The sequence below is a fragment of the Bufo gargarizans genome, chromosome 1, assembly GCF_014858855.1.
Source record: "Bufo gargarizans isolate SCDJY-AF-19 chromosome 1, ASM1485885v1, whole genome shotgun sequence".
Taxonomy (NCBI): Eukaryota; Metazoa; Chordata; class Amphibia; order Anura; family Bufonidae; genus Bufo; species Bufo gargarizans.
The window spans coordinates 647,934,577-647,948,664 of NC_058080.1; positions in this window are offsets into that span (position 1 = coordinate 647,934,577).

Genomic DNA, 14,088 nt, shown 5'->3' on the forward strand with positions numbered 1-14,088 from the left:
GGTGGTTAAGGGACCCCATTGATAAACTGTAGACTCCATACTCCGCTGAGATGTCAGCGGTGTACAGAAAAGTGAATTTAAAGCACACAGGGAAAGGTGCACTTTAGGGAGAGAAAACTATTGAAAATCCATTAATAAAGTATATTACAAAAAGTATTATTAGGGCATTTAGGACATTTTACCAAAAAATTAATCAAACGTTTAGTTACTCTTTAAGGCATGAGACCAAAAGGTTTTATTAAATTTGACTACCGTATTTTTCGCTTTATAAGACACACCCGATGATAAGACCTCATATCAGAAACTCAGAGCAGACCACCACAAATATTTGGATATCATATCAGCCCTCCATGTCAGACCCCCAGCAGACCTCAGATCAGCCCTGTTCTTTCAGACCCCATCAGACCAGCCCTGTTCTTTCAGACCCCATCAGCCCTTTTCTTTTAGACCCCCATCAGACCTCAGACCAGCCCTGTTCTTTCAGACCACCATCAGACAAAAAAAAAAAAATCTCTTACCTCTCCCGTGCCGCTGCTCCGCTCTGGCTGTCTCTTTAGAAGTCACGCTCCCCTGTCTTCTTTGGCCCGCGCTGCACTGTCACCTGACTGCGTGCAGCGTCAGTTCATAGTGTGCGCACTACGTCCTGATGCTATATGGGGTCAGGACAGTGCAGTGCCGGCCCTAGCAAGAAGACCAGGGATGGTGAGTATCGGAAGCGCTTGCAGCGCTTCTTCCCCGCTCCCGACACATAATGCATACTAGTGAGCGCTTACATAATGGAAGCGCTCACTAGTATTCGCTTTATAAGACGCACTGCCATTTCCCCCCTACTTTTGGGGGAAAAAAGTACATCTTATAAAGCGAAAGATATAGATACTTAAAAAATAATATAAAAACCTTTTGGAAAAACAAAAGTTTACTTTGCGTCACAATATTCCTGCACTCATAACTAGTTTTCATTTGAGCAGTGTAAGGTGTTGAGATCTGTTCACACACGGTGGGTACGCTGTGGATTTGCAATCATGGAATTTTGGGCAGCAAATCTGCACCCTGTTGTACGGACCAGCTAGATGGATGAGGGCTGAAGAAATGTCATCCACATGCGGAGTAATAAAATAAGCAGAATAAGGGTAGGTTCATATAACAGTTACGTTTCCGTTCTTCTGATCCATCAGGACAGAAAAAAGATTTTTTAGATAGGAAAAAATTACTTTGTGGAAGATTTTTTTTCCATCTAAAATAACGAATATCAGATGCGAATGGCTGAAACTGATACAAATACTGCATAACTGAGCATAACAGATGCTTAAAGTACAGGATTTGTTTTTTTGTTCTTTTTTTTTCTGTCCTGACGGATTAGAAGAGCGGAAAACAAAATGGTGATGTGAACCTATTGTAAATTGACCTGCAGCATGTCATTATAAGCTGTGAATCTCCATCGTGGATTCCGCCCTTTTCAAAGGAGAGGGTGAAATCCACAGTCATTTCTGGGAAAAAAAACATCTAATGCAAGAGGTTTTTGCCATGTCTCCACAGCCAGGTGATCTGAATCCACTTCAGATAATGTTCCTCCCACATCTCCATAAATAAATTGGCATAACTTGTGGCAAATTCTGCCCCCATAGCTGTCCCAGTGGTCTGCAAGTAGTATTGCCCTCCCACCAGAAGTAATTTTTTGTTAAAGCGAGCTCCAAACACTGCAGGATGAATTCCTATGCTGGTAATTAATAAGTGGGTCGTCTTCACTGCAATAATGTTTTTATTATAGGGAATGGTGGTGCATAGTGATGACACATCCACAGTACATAGAATCATCTCCTCAATACTCCCTAATATTTTAATAACCTCAGATGAATCTTTAATATATATATATATATATATATAGTAAAAAGCCATCTGCATTTCTGATATTTGCAGACTCTATACTGACAGGGAATGTCCCACAGGATTGGCGCATGGCAAATGTGGTGCCAATATTCAAAAAGAGTCCAAAAACAGAGCCTGGAAACTATAGGCCGGTAAGTTTAACATCTGTTGTGGGTAAACTGTTTGAAGGTTTTCTAAGAGATGCTATTTTAGAGCATCTCAACGGAAATAAGCAAATAACGCCATATCAGCATGGCTTCGTAAGGGATCGGTCATGTCAAACTAATGTAATCAGTTTCTATGAGGAGGTAAGTTCTAGACTTGACAGCGGCGAATCAATGGATGTCGTATATCTGGACTTCTCCAAAGCATTTGACACTGTACTACATAAAAGGTTAGTATATAAAATGAGAATGCTCAGACAGGGAGAAAACGTCTGTAAGTGGGTAAGTAACTGGCTCAGTGATAGAAAACAGGGTGGTTATTAATGGTACACACTCAGATTGGGTCACTGTCACTAGTGGAGTACCTCAGGGGTCAGTATTGGGCCCTAATCTCTTTAATATATTTATTAATGATCTTGTAGAAGGATTGCACAGTAAAATATAAATTTTTGCTGATGACACTAAACTGTGTAAAGTAATTAACACTGAAGAGGACTGTATACTGCTATAAATGGATCTGGATAGATTGGAGACTTGGGCAGATAAGTGGGAGATGAGGTTTAACAGTGACAAATGTAAGGTTATGCACATGGGAAGGAATAATGCAAGTCACCCGTACATACTAAATGGTAAAACACTCGATAACACTGACACGGAAAAGGATCTAGGAATTTTAGTGAATAGCAAACTAAGCTGTAAAAGCCAGTGTCAGGCAGCTGCTGCCAAGGCCAATAAGATAATGGGTTGCATCAAAAGGGGCATAGATGCCCGTGATAAGAACATAGTCCTGCCACTTTACAAATCACTAGTCAGACCACACATTTAGTACTGTGTACAGTTCTGGGTTCCTGTGAACAAGGCAGATATAGCAGAGCTGGATAGGGTACAGAGGAGAGCTACTAAAGTAATAACTGGAATGGGGCAACTACAGTACCCTGAAAGATTATCAACATTAGGGTTATTCACTTTAGAAAAAAGACTGAGGGGAGATCTAATTACTATGTATAAATATAATAGGGGTCAGTACAGAGATCTCTCCCATCATCTATTTATCCCCAGGACTGTGACGAGGGGACATCCTCTGCGTCTGGAGGAAAGAAGGTTTGTACACAAACATAGAAAAGGATTCTTTACGGTAAGAGCAGTGAGACTATGGAACTCTCTGCCTGAGGAGGTGGTGATGAGTTCACTAATAGAGTTCAGGAGGGGCCTAGATGTATTTTTGGAGTGTAATAATATTATAGGCTATAGCTTCTAGAGAGGGGTCATTGATCCAGGGAGTTATTCTGATAGCCTGATTGGAGTCGGGAAGCAATTTTTTTACCCCTTAAATGGGGAAAATTGGCTTGTACCTTACAGGGGTTTTGTTGCCTGCCTCTGGATCAACTTGCAGGATAACAGTCCCAACTGGATAGACAAATGTCTTTTTTCAGCCTTATAAACTATATATCAAAAACAGAAAAAGGCAGCTCTCACCTGTGTCTCCTTTCCACAAGCACAGACATAGCGCCTGGATTGCACTATTAGTAGAACCTCAAAAAAACTTTGCAAGTCCAGCTCTGATGTTCAAGGTACAAAACTTTATTCCAGCGTTTTTTCAAAAAACTTTCAATACACGGATACACTAGTTATGCGTTTCAGACCATTCTCAATATAGGTCCTTCATCATGACATGATGTCATAATGAAGGACCTATATTGAGAATCGTCTGAAACGCGTAACTATTGTATCCGTGTATTGAAAGTTTAAAAAAGAAAAACGCTGGAATAAAGTTTTGTACCTTGAACTATGTTACTATGTATATGCCTCTAAATTGGCCAAAGGAGACCCAATATCCAATACTATAGGGTAGAGGGTTTTGTTTATAGCAGGGAACTTTATCTATTATCAAGCAACTCATATTCTTTCTTATTAAGGATCGCTATCATTTAGCCCTCTTGTATTTTCTTCAATGTCCCATAACATCTTTCCATTGGATCTGCTAAGCATTTTGTTCATTTTAGGCTAGTATCAGACTAGAGTTAGAGGCCTCAGGCAGGCTTTGCACTTGCATTCAAGCTATCTGGCAGGCTGACCTGGCAGAAAACAGTGTGCTGGAGCTCTCTGGATCCAGTATAGCTGGATGTTACGTCGTTCCCACTGGCTCCTTGACTATAATGGGATCAGATGGAGATCCAGCCACTACCCGGAAAATATGCCATATTCATATTTAATTATAGTCAATTGGGGCTGGTGGACATGTAGTACCATCCGACTATGCTGGATCCAGAGAGCTTCAGCAGGCTGTTCAATTGTTAGGGATGAGAATCCATTTTTCCATTTTGTAAAAACATGTCCTCCATCTTGTGTATATGGGAGATTTAGGTCAGGTCCTTAATGGAGCTTAAAGGGTTAAATAGACATTATAATAAAGCTAAAAACAAGGTAAAAAATGTTTGTTGATTGCACCCACACCCCCCTCTCTAGCAGAGGTATAGTTTGAGCCTCAGGAAGTGTGGGGGGAAGGGAAGAGGAGAGAGGAATGGAAACATACGTATGGTCTTATATGGTCTTGTATGTTCTTGTGACTTATATCTTGTAACCACAAATGTCATGGTTGTCATGTGATGGTCTTTTTTCAGTTTGAAGCATATATTATTGTGAGCTTGTCTTTGAAATAAAGAGAAATCTGATACAACTATATCCAATGTATGTGCTCAAATCCCTTTTAATTTGGATTGCAACAATTATAGGTGAAGGGATATTTTCCTAACAAAATCCTGGTGCCCAACATGGGGCTCAACTAAAGGACAATTCTTCTGGTCTCCGACAAGTTGGACATTCTGATCCGGGATTTGCAGATATAAGAAATAGCCCTAAAAGGTAAGAGACTTTATCTTACGCTATATATGTGTCTCCCTGAGTGGTTTGTCCGGTTCGAGGATCTGGTGATTGAATGTACGTATAAGTCCTTTTATAGTTGAGCCTATTTTTGGTAAGAACCTGAAAATGACTATGATTGTTGGATTTTGAGACCTAAGAGATGGACAGTTTCAATTGGGAAGTCTTTGGTTTCGTTTTTGGAGTTTTGGTACACGTATATGCCTTATTTGTTCTTTATTGTATGTGGAAAATCTTGGAGAATTACAGGAAGGGTAATCAAAGTCCTTGGACTCCAGTGTCCGGTTTGTGAGGTCTTGATTGGTTAAGAAACTCAGTAACAGAATACACTAGGTAAATATAGTGGGGGAATTCTGAGGAAACTGAGGGAAAATAGACGTCTGAATAATTGTTTAACTTTCTGTTACATACAAAATGGGGAACAATTTCAGTATACCAGAGGGTTACAAAACAGCTAAGACTTTAGTCGAAGAGAGGGAAGGAAAAGAAGGTTTGAAAAATATTGATATGGTGTTGAAGAAGGTAGGAATGAAGCATGGAAATTTGAATGTGGATACCTGGGAAAGATTCCAAAGGACACATTGTGGTTGGATAAAGGATCATGGAAGTGAAGAAGTAGTTAATACCTGGGTTAAAGTGGCAGGGGAAGTTGAAACTTAAGGGTGGTGAGGAGAAGTAGTCAGAGGTAGACTGTTGTATACTCAGAAATCAAAAGACAATGATGCTGACGAACAACCTCCTCCATATCCAACTGCCCCTAGACCTCCAAGAGGGAATGGACTGGAGGGAATGGACTGGAGGGATGGACTTGTAATGTCTGTGGCAATCAGAATCCAGACTGGGCCAATGCGTGCCGAGCCTGTGGTGCCCCCCGACCCCACAGACCTGTAGGACTCTATCCTGTTCTGACTAAGACAAGACTCCTACCCAAAACCCCAACAGGGGGGGCGGCGGGATGAGGACCTGATACAACCTCAGGACCCCCTGAAAAGGTCATTGGAGTGACCAGACGGAATCAGGAACCTGAATTTCTTCACACCAGTGTGACTGAGTACCACCCCTGGAGTCCGAAAGACCAACTCAGACTTTTGACCTGACTGCCCGACCCTCTGACGAGACCTATGCCTACTTTTAGGACTCTTTACAGATACAGGTGACTTATGGGGCTACATGGACTGTCTTGAAGGATCTGATGTTGCTGAAGATGGGCGACTATATGAACGAACACAGAAATGTCCCCATGGATATTATGACTAGAGACTTGGTCAAGACTTTACACTTTAGGGTTTTTACAGAATGGGCACGTAAATGGGAGGAAGAAAGTTCCCGAAGTCTTAAAGACATAGTACAGGGTCCTCAGGAGAATGTAGATACTTATGCTGCAGAACTAAGGACTATCTGGAATGACATGGGTTGGGATCAAGCAGGAAACCACCCTCCAGGCTAAGCTGAAAGCTTGTAAACCTGAATGGCGTGTGACCCCTTTAACCCAATTAATTTCTGCAGCCAAAGGGTTAGAACTAGACATGAAGAAAAACCCTACTCCAGTTAAATACATCGAGCAAGGCGCTGGTTCCAAACCCAAACATGATTTTAAATGTTACAATTGCGGAAAACCAGGTCACATGAAGAAAGATTGCAGGGCTCCCAGGAAATCTAGAGACAACGGTGGCCAATTTAGTCCATAATAACCACCGTCTTAAGACTAGGATACTGGTACCCCCGTGATGGTTCTGCCTGTAAAAGTAGAGTCTGTGGGCCCCCAAATACATATCCCGGTATCCCTAGTAAATAAAAAGGCAGTACCATTCCTGGTCAACACGGGGGCAGCCAAAACACTTGTTGACCAGAACTTTTTAAAACCCTATCAACTGAGTCCATACAATGTCCCAGCCATGGGTTTCACTGGGGAAACCGTGTTTGTCCATGAGTCTGAACCAGTCAAACTAAAAATCAAAGACAGTACAGTTATCACTCAAATTTTGGTAAAGGATGATCTCCCTGAACCTATTCTGGGAACGGATGTACTCCAAGCGCTCGGGGCCAGTATCCATCTACACCCAGCTGGGACTAGTCACGTAGACTTTTAAGTCCCAGAAGAAGTTCTCTGCCCAATGATGGCTTCTATAAGCAGTGAATGATGAATGGGACAATGCTTTGATATGGCACCATCAGGTGCTGTTTGAAGGACTGAATAACATTGAAAGATTGAGGGACTGTTGGATCTGTACTCACAGTCTTGTGAGTTCAGACAGTATGCCCTATTTCGCCATACCCCTCAATTTTTCTGAATTGACTGAACTGGCCAACTTTACTATATTTTTCTAAGGCATGAAGTAGGTTAAATTTTAAACTAGAGACAAGGAAGAACCCTTCCATGTTGCAGGATGGGCTGAGCCCCCCTGATCATGGTAAACAGATCAGGGCCACCAGTTGATTATAGCTCTACAACCTGGAACAAGAACATGTGGTGCAATGTGTCATGCTTTCCAAGTTGAACACACTGTTATTGTTTGCAAATACAGTCGAAAGGTATGTCTTTTAGTCCTCATAACAAATTCGGCTGCAATGACTCTAACCCGAACAGCCTGGTTATCACGGCCTATGGTTTACGCTGTGACACTGTTGCCACACTTGCAGCTGCCCGCAGAAACGCGTTGCTATGAGAGCATGCGGTGGCAGTGTCTCGGCCTCCTGGGTGATTGCAATGACATGGTTGCCATGCATGCTTTTGCCGGTGGTAACGTATGGTTTTGTATGCTTGTGTATGCACTCCCCTTTTAAGTTGTAGCCTCCCTCTCTCTGGTGCTGTAAGGGTTAACTCCCTGACTGGGTGTGGTCACTTGTGCTTCTTATACCTGTGGCTTTAGGCCAGGAGTGAGTGGTACTCCAGCCTTAGTGTGTGCTGGAGTTATGCTTTGTCTGGTTGTTCCATCTGTCCAGTGAGGGCCACCCTTGTGGTCATCAATGTTATCCCGGTGTCTCTTTCCCTTCCTGTCCTTATTTGTATGGAGTGGGTTATGATCAGGGTGTTTGTATGTCTAGTTTGGTGTTATTTGTCTGGTGGTGTTTGGTGTCCAGCATATTTGCTAGATATCCCCCTGTCTTGTTTATTGCACCTATGGTGTCCTGGGTTCCTGTGTGGTTTGTGGTGTGTGCTGTGTCCTATGTTGGTGTGGACTGCAGCACTAGTGCACGGGTTCCAGTCAGCGTGTCTGTGGCAGGTAAGTGTGTTATTGGTTTTGCTTACCTGCCATCCCCATATGCTGTATGTGTTCCCCTCTCCTTGCAGCTTGGCCAGTGGAGACTCCTGTTCGTCCGTGTTGTGGAGGAACAGGTCGTCTTTACCCTGCTCATAGCCCAGGGTTAGTAGGGCCCAGAGGTCCCGGAGTATGAGCCCTCCTACCATCTGAGTTGGCTCATACGGTTAGGAGTCAGGGCCAGAATTAGGGATGCTGTAGTAGGTGACCTGCACCTTTACTCCACATCCTGGCCTTGTTGCTTCCAAGTTGCCTCTTCACCGCACGGTGGGGGGTTTCCCCCACTCCCCGCTGCGCCACTGGTGCAGTGTGGTGGTATAGATCCTGTAAAGTGTAAGAATCTGGCCTGCAACGACCGTACCTGAGTTGATTTAATTGCTGGAATAACCTCTAACTCCTCAGAGGGTCAGGAAAAAGGACCAAAATTGGCAGATGGTGTCCGACTGGCCAAATTGATAACTTAGTTGTTTAATAGTACGGTGGTTGCAGTCCCAGAAGATATATTCTTGGTCTGTGGGCATAAGGTATACAAGTGGTTGCCCAGAAATGTCAATGGTCTATGTACAATTGCCCAGCTTACTCCTGCAACCTTTATAATACCCCATTCCAACATAGATATAAACGCTGTACCTAAACTTACTTTGTATCGAAGGGCCAAGGACAATACACCCAGACCAAATGGTAAACCTCACGTAGTAGAGATGAACATCTTCAATAAGATTTTCAGTACCTTGTTCTTGTACCCCATGGTAATGCAGATGTGGGATAAGCTAGTGATGGCAACTGATTAGTTGGATTATCAGATATGGGAGGTGTTAAGACTCCGAAACACCTCTAACATTGTCCAAAACCAGATAATCATTGTCACCAATCAACACACCTTGGTTTTAGACTACCTGACAGAAGAGGAACGAGGTATGTGTCAGGTTGTAGGACCTGCTTGTTGCCATTATATAGATCCCCAAGATAACCTACAGGAAAAACCTGGAATAGAAAAGGTGAAAGCCATGAGAGACAAATGGTTACAGGAAAATAGTGCAAAGACTCATAGTGGGGAGGCACCTTTTCCTTCCTCAACCCTGCCAACAAGTTCAAAACTTTGGGAGGGTGGTTCATGGGAATTCTTCAATCGATTCTCCAAGTCGCCATAGTTATCCTCATATAATATGTATTGCTTAGGCTACTGTTTATGTGCACAAAGTATGGACCAAGAGAATAGATTATAGAGACTATTGAGAAAATCTTCTGTCCTGCACCAGCTGCAGAACTGAAGATATCTCAAAATGGGGTAATTGTGAGGGATGAGAATCCATTTTGTATAAACATGTCCTCCATCTTGTGTATATGGGATATTTAGGTCAGGTCCTAAATTGAGCTTACAAGGTAAACTAGACAGATAATAATAAAGCTAAAAACAAGGTAAAAAATGTGTGTTGATTGCACACAACCCTCCCCACAGTTTCCTCTCTAGCAGAGGTATAGTCTGAGCATCAGGAAGTGCGGGGGGGGGGGGGGGGGACAGGAGAGAGGAATGGAAACCTACGCATGGTCTTGTATGTTCTTGTGATTTATATCTTGTAACTGCAAATGTCATGTTTGGCATGTGATGGTCTTTTTTTCTGTTTGAAGCATATATTATTGTGAGCTTGTCTTTGAAATAAAGAGAAATCTGATACAACTACTGTTTATCCAATGTATGTGTCAGTTTCCCCGAGTGCTCGAATTCCTTTTAATTTGGATTCCAACAATTAGGCCCCCTTCACATGGGCATCGCGGGTGAGGGCCGGATGCGTTCAGAGTGCATTGCGGGAAACCCGCGAGAGTAGGCATACAATTGCAGTCAGTTTAGTCTGCGATTGCAGAGTTTTTTCTGCGCGAGTGCGTTTTGCATGCGCGTGAGAAAAAACAGAATGTGATACCCAGATCTGAACCCGGACATCTTCGCTGAAGTTTGGGTTTGGGTTAGTTGTTCTGTAGATTTTATTATTTTCTTCAATACAGAATGCAAAGTGAAATGTCAATTAAGGGTTAAAAAATTATAAAAACATAACTCACTTCAACCACTTGATCGCACAGCCTGCATTGTCTTCTTTCTTTTTTTTCCAGGACCTGCAAAACGGACCTTTGATGACGTAATCATGCTCACCACGTGGTGAGCGTGGTGATGTCAGTGCAGGTCCTGCTGAATGAAGATGGAAGGATTACTGCAAGAAAATTTTGACTAAAACCTTCAGGATCACAGGTGCATATCCATGAGGCAAACATAATTACAAAAAACAAAATGGCTGCACACCATTATATATACAAACATTAGAGCTAGGAAATGGGGGTCATTCTTGATAAAAGTGGTACAATACCGACTATAAATGAGTATACATGAATAATGGAAGCTCTTAGCGCACATACGTGTTGGCAGGGCTTTTTTTCTGGCGGAACGCATCGGAACGGCGTTCCGCCACCTTTTGACATCGCAGCCTGCCATGCTCCAGCATCGCAGGCTGCGATGTATCAGCGGGGAGGGACTGGGAGGAGGAGCTGGGGGCCGGTGCGTTCACTGTGCTCCGGCCCCCAGCTCCAGTACAGTTATAAAATGTGTAAAATGAATAATGATTCTATTCATGCTGCCCCCTCTGTAGTACTGTATAACATTCAATATATCCATCCTACTCACACGGCTACTGTTATCGTAATGCAGGCCGGCCGGGCAGACGAGCGGCAGCGTCACTGACTGACGTCATGTGCCTGCGCAGCCTACTTTATGAATGAAGCAGGCGGCGCAGGCACGTGACGTCAGTCAGTGACGCTGCTGTGAGTAGGATGGATATATTGAATGTTATACAGTACTACAAAAACAGAGGGGGCAGCATGAATCATTATTAATTGATACACATTTTATAACTGTACTGGAGCGGCAATGGGGGGTCTGTGGATGGCACTGGGGTGGGGGGGTCTGTGGATGGCACTGTTAAGGGGGGTCTGTGGATGGCACTGTTATGGGGGTGGGGGGGTCTGTGGATGGCACTTGTATGGGGTGGGGGTGGTCTATGGATGGCACTGTTAAGGGGGGGTCTGTGGATGGCACTGTTATAGGGTGGGGGGGTCTGTGGATGGCACTGTTAAGGGGGGGGGGTCTGTGGATGGCACTGTTATGGGGTGGAGGGGGTCTGTGGATGGCACTGTTATGGGGTGGGGGGGTTCTGTGGATGGCACTGTTATGGGGTGGGGGGTCTGTGGATGGCACTGTTATGGAGTGGGGGGGGGTTTGTGGATGGCACTGTTATAGGATGGGGGGTCTGTGGATGGCACTGTTATGGGGTGGGGGGGTCTGTTGATGGCACTGTTATAGGATGGGGGGTCTGTGGATGGCACTGTTATGGGGTGGGGGGTCTGTGGATGGCACTGTTATGGAGTGGGGGGGGTCTGTGGATGGCACTGTTATGCGGTGGGGGGGTCTGTGGATGGCACTGTTATGGAGTGGGGAGGTCTGTGGATGGCACTGTTATAGGATGGGGGGGTCTGTGGATGGCACTGTTATAGGATGGGGGATCTGTGGATGCCATCCACAGATTCCCCATAACAGTGCCATCCACAGATCCCCCATTAACAGTGCCATCCCCATCTGGGGGGTTTCTTTGCTCGGCTGGACTTTTATAGCCCCCCCAAATTTTACTTGCAACCCTGTTCTATAAAGGGGAGGTTTTATGGGCGGTACTAGGGGTGGGTAGGGGCGTGACCAGGCAAGGGGGGGTGAGTTCCACCACCTTTTCTCTGAGAAAAAAAGCCCTGCGTGTCGGGCCCATCTACCAGGCGTCAAGGTGGCTTCCGCAGATGGGTCCCTATCACTAAAGAAACTGCCTCACTTTGGACTTACTTAAAGGGAACCTGTCATGTGGATATTTGATTATAATCTAACTAATTATATACAATCATTAACTGCCTTAGATGTATTCACTTACTGGTGTGACAGATGGTTACCTCATAATATACACACAAAGATGCCACATGCTAATGAGATGATTTGAGTCCAGCGTGAGGTCCTCGAGTCCAGCGTATATTTAATTCAGAGCTATAGCCACTCCCCTGCCCACCTGCTGCTGATTCCTATGGAAACAAACTGTCATTCAGCAGCAGGTGGGCGGGGAGAGTCAGGAGCTCATGAATATTCAGGACTCATCATTATCAGCTTAAGCTTTTCAATACAAGATGTTGGCAGATTGACTGGGTCAATTAAAGAAAGTGACCCAGCATTTTGCTAAGTGAATCAGTCACTTATTTATGTTGACCTTAGTTAGGACACCATAAAACTGGTGACAGGTTCCCTTTAAGCCTACAATATTCAGGGCAATGTAGGAACCAGCTACAAACATATTCTGCTCAGAAGTCCCAGGTAGATGGGCGTGTCCAGTCTAAAAGGGGTGCCACCCCCAACATATTGCAAGAAAATTTAGACTAAAACCTTCAGGATCACAGGTGCATATCCATGAGGCAAACATAATTACAAAAAACAAAATGGCTGCACACCATTATATATACAAACATTAGAGCTAGGAAATGGGGGTCATTATAGATAATAGTGGTACAATACCGACTATAAATGAGTATACATGAATAATGGAAGCTCTTAGCGCACATACGTATCGGGCCCATCTACCAGGTGTCAAGGTGGCTTCCGCAGATGGATCCCTATCACTAAAGAAACTGCCTCACTTTGGACTTACTTAAAGGGGTTTTCTCAGACACAGCTTCATACTTACCTGCTCCCGGCGCATCGTCCCCTTCCTGGTTTCGGCAGGGGGCGGGCTCCATCTTCATTGATGTCTTCTCCCGGCCGTGCCGCGCGCTGTACTGAACGCGCACGCCGAGTCCGCGCATGCGCCCTGGTGACTTCTTCCTGGCCAGTATAGTGTACTTGCCAGGAAGAAGTCACCAGGGCGCATGCGCGGACTCGCGTGCGCGTTCACATGCGCGGACTCGCGTGCGCGTTCAATACAGCGCGCGGCCGGCCGGGAGAAGAAAAGAAGACGTCTGCGCACGTGCGGCCACCGCGATTCCTGAGAAGAGTAGTGGCCGTAACCAGGGGAGACGGAAGACAACAGTCAGGTAAGTATAGGTTTATTTTTTTCTAAGGGGTGAGGATTTGTTAATTAAATATATTTAGAAAAATGATCACTGTTAAATCATTAACAGATTTAACAGTGATCATTAAGATGATAATACCCCTTTAAGCCTACAATATTCAGGGCAGTGTAGGAACCAGCTACAAACATATTCTGCTCAGAAGTCCCAGGTAGATGGGCGTGTCCAGTCTAAAGAGGTGCCACCCCCAACATATTGCAAGAAAATTTAGACTAAAACCTTCAGAATCACAGGTTTTCCAAAAAACAAAATGGTTGCACACCGTTATATATACAAACATTAGAGCTAGGAAATGGGGGTCATTCTTGATAAAAGTGGTACAATACCGACTATAAATGAGTAATGGAAGCTCTTAGCACACATACGTGTCGGGCCCATCTACCAGATGTCAAGGTGGCTTCCGCAGATGGGTACCTAACACTAAATATACTGCCTCACTTTGGACTTACTTAAGTCTACAATATTCAGGGCAGGGTAGGAACCCGTGTCGGGCCCATCTACCAGATGTCAAGGTGGCTTCCGCAGATGGGTACCTAACACTAAATATACTGCCTCACTTTGGACTTACTTAAGCCTACAATATTCAGGGCAGGGTAGGAACCAGCTCCAAACGTACTCTGCTCAGAAGTCCCAGGTAGATGGGTGTGTTCAGTCTAAAAGAGGTGCTACCCTCAATATATTGCAAGAAATTTTAGACTAGAACCTTCAGAATCACAGGTGCATATCCATGAAGCAAACATAATTACAAAAAATAAATAAAAAATGGCTGCCCACCGTTATAT